Below are 3,957 nucleotides of genomic sequence, written 5' to 3'. Positions count from 1 at the left end.
GGGTCATATTCATTTTGTTGGTGATTTGTATAATATCTTTCCATTGCCGTAATGCTCATCTTCTGGATTGTGTTTTTTTGTGAACTTCAATCGCTGATTGTTTCCACGCAGGTCCGCACTATTCAAGCGGACGAGGACGAAAATACTCCTCAATTTTCACGAAAGTAAAGGAAAAGAACTTTAAAAACATGCATTCACTTTGAACTTAAGTTCGTAGGGTAATAAAAACATTAAAAAGAAACAGCCCCATTAAATTTACGCAACGGTTCGTCCTCGAGTTTTCCAAACTTTCAGCCACTAGTCTACTCGATCAGCTACCTTTTCCAGAGCTTTTCCATCCTCCCGCTCACTTCTCTTTGAAGTTTCATGATGATTCGGAAATAAATGTGCTATTCTTTTGCCGGCCTGGAATTTTTTCCTCGGCGTTTTTGTCGCCATGTTATTTTAACTGATGCTTGAAAAATTTGTATGAAAGCCAAGTAGACAAGCGCACGACTGATAAACCTCGCGAATATCAATAGTGCAGTAGTCTACTTGACTTTCATAAATATTTTAAATCAATTTTGACTGATCACGATCTTCTCTGATCTAACGCTGTGCAAGACTTATCGTCCACGGTTTTTGAAAAGGTTTTAAAACCTCAACTTCACTAATGCTCGAAGTAATGCCTGACACATTACAGTCACGTTACCTGCGCAGTAACGTTGCGCACAAACAATTAGCGCGAACGTCCTTAAGGTAACTTCAGGGGTTCTATGAAACTGCTCCTGATACATTGGACCATTATTATTGAAAACTTCAAACATCTCAATTAACAAGTGCCTTTTTCTCTTTCATCTACGTTAAATCACTCTAGGAAATTTAGTACATCTGATGATCTAATAAAATAATCAGCCATAGTAATAATCTGTGTTTCTCTATTTTGTAACTTTTGCAATCTGTCAGCGCGTGTTTTGGAGAGGTCATTCCATAAAGTATCACAATAATCAAAGTAGGGTTGTAGAAGTGAATAGTAAATTGTTATAAGAGTCTCTTGATTATCAGTTAGTTTTCTGAGTTAAATACAGCATTCGCAATCCATTAGGGACTTCAAATGAGAATTGATTGATCTGATCATCCCAGGTTAGCATTTCATCAATATTAACCCCCAATAATATCCAAGAACTTATGTTCAATTGGACTTTATTCCAGTATGTTCAATGCTCAATTGGTTCTTTACCAGGAAAAACTAAACCAGTAAACTAACTAGTAATCATGTCAACAGTGAGGTGGCATTTGATAAAAGCTATACTATATATCGTATTAAAATTACACTACATAATTACAATCATGTGTTTCAGTTTAATTCTTTCCATTGAATGGTTAAAAGTCGATTTGGAGAAGGTACTAAAATCCGTTCAGTTTCTAACTGACAAAGATAACTTATTGAAGATCTTTGCAGCGTCATCTTGGAATGTACCGGTTTCCATAGGTGTCACTAGAGATGTCTCTGAATTAGATCTTAAAGTCCTCGTATGTTTAACAATGTCTACTTTGAGATAGCTTGGTCATGTAGGGCTATGTATTGCCTTATGAACTGCCTTTAGGAGAAGCCATTGGAACTGTTTCTTAATTGGCAACCATTTGATTTTGATGATGTCGTCGGTGATCGCAAGATGTCCCAAAACGAAGCTTGCTGAAGCTTTTGGCACTTTTTGAAGACGGTTAGCCAGGTAGTCCGGTAGATTATGAAAGATAATACCACTGAAGTACAGTTAAGAAAGAACTAGAGCTTGTACAAGAGTTTTCCTTATTTTAAAAGGTAAAATCTTTTTGAGTTTTCTCAAGGTTTTCAAAGTAGCATAACAAGATGACGATACTTGTTTGATGTTTTTCTCCCAGCAAAGATGTTGGTCTATATACGTTCCTAGTAGTTTCGTTGATGAAACTCGTTCGATTGATGCGCCATTAACACTAAGATCAGATTTGAAAGAATCCAATGATTGAGCAGTCGACATATGTCAGTTTTGTAGAAATTACCATACATTTAATCTTGGCTGGATTAATAGCAGGGATGGCGCAGTGGTGAGAGCACTCGCCTCCCACCAATATGGCCCGGGTTCGATTCCCAGACTCGGCGTCACATGTGGGTTGAGTTTGTTGGTTCTCCATTCTGCACCAAGAGGTTTTTCGCCGGGCACTCCAGTTTTCCCTTCTCCTTAAAAACCAACATTTGATTTCATTTGCGTTAACTTGTTAATTTCAATTTACAGTGTCCCCGACTAGTGCTCTATAGTGCTAGAAGATTAGACACTTAAATAAAGTTCCTTTCCTTTCCTTTAAACTTGTCGGCCCAGTCTTCAAGTTTTATGAGGTCAGATTTTCTACTAAAGATACATTCGTCCAGTTCAATTGGTTTGCATTAGCGTACACGGTGGTGATGGCGTCTATTAGTCACAGTTGATTGAAGATTGGCTAAATAAATATTGAAAATCAGAGGACCTATTATAGATCCCTGAGGGACTCCAAAGTTAACTTCCAATGAACTCGATCTTTTGTCATCGACCTGCACAAACTTTTCTGTTTCACAGAGGTAATTGCTTCTTACTCTCTGCCGATTTTTTCCCTTTGCTCTTCACATAAAACCTGTCTTCTGGCTGTTCAATTTACTCTGCTGTTACCTGTTGGCATGATAGTTATGTTTTTTTCTTTGTTTGTTTTTAGTTTTTCTCAAGATTACACCTTTAGAACTAACACAAATCGTTTAGGTAAACTGGCTTTGGTTGAAAAATAAAATCCTCTTAAAAACTGACGAAGGTCAATTTGATTTCCCGCCAGAAAAACGCAGATTGCCAAATGCAAGGCTGTCGCGCAATTTCCCGAGCACACCCGTTCCCAGAGGCTGTCTTTCCTCCCCACCTCCACAGACGTAATATGTCACCGTGGCAAGGGGCAAGGCCTGTAAAAACCAACCCTTTCTCTACCTTGAATTAACGATTATCATTAATTCTTAATTTGCTCTGAATTTACAAAAAGACTGAAAGCTTGCTATGTATTATGAAAAATGGTCATATATCTTTTGAAAGACAGCCTAAGTGTATGGACGTAGGACTCGAACCTGGGAATGTTCATTAACGATAATAGTAAATTCAATGTAAATTAGTAATTAACGATCGTCGTTAATTTAGAGAGGAGATCATTTTGGTAAAAACATTCTTTATTTAGTCGTTAGTTTGGTGACCCCCATTTTTTATTGCTGAAAAGTAATAAGAAGCGCACGATGAAACTCTCCGCAAAGGTTTTAAAAACTTGTCTACTGAATTCAGAGCCACCTTAATTTTTTGATTTTTTAACGTAGCTCTGGATCCTCTAAACAGATTTTTCTGAACTTTGCCAAAAGTTTCATCGTGGCCTTCCAATCAGTTTCCAGCACTAAAAAAGGGGGATTACCGAGTTCGTAATGTGAGCAGCTAAATCCAAAACATAGGGTGTTTTTGCTGGGCTTTCCCGTTGCCAAGGTAACCTATTACATCACAGTAATGATCGCATCTTGTTTGGAAATAGTCGGTGTTTCATATGGTACCATAACATTGCTGTTACGTGATACACTGTTGTAGCGTTATTGGATCTAAACAGAGAGTCTTCTAAGTGTTAAATAAAACCCTTTCGAGCCTCCTTAAGGAGCCTATTGCCTGTGAACAAGCTGTCCTTGACAAATGTTGTTGTATTAAAAGACAAGTAATTAGTACATCCTTTTAGCCCGTCTCTTGACTTTAAACAAAGCACCACTTATGAGCGTCTCCCAAGAAACCAACAGGGAGCCTCTTCGAAGGCTGAGATGGCTCAAAAGAGTTCTACGAGGAAGTTGAGTGCCATTCTGTCATGTCAGCTGCACGTACCATTGTGAGTTGCTCCTCCTAAATTTACTTACGCCTAATTTCTAAATGGCCACCAATTGATATTCTTTTGTTTCGGTTT

Source organism: Montipora capricornis, chromosome 13, assembly GCF_036669925.1.
Source record: "Montipora capricornis isolate CH-2021 chromosome 13, ASM3666992v2, whole genome shotgun sequence".
Taxonomy (NCBI): Eukaryota; Metazoa; Cnidaria; class Anthozoa; order Scleractinia; family Acroporidae; genus Montipora; species Montipora capricornis.
Note: the sequence above shows the minus strand (reverse complement) of the source record.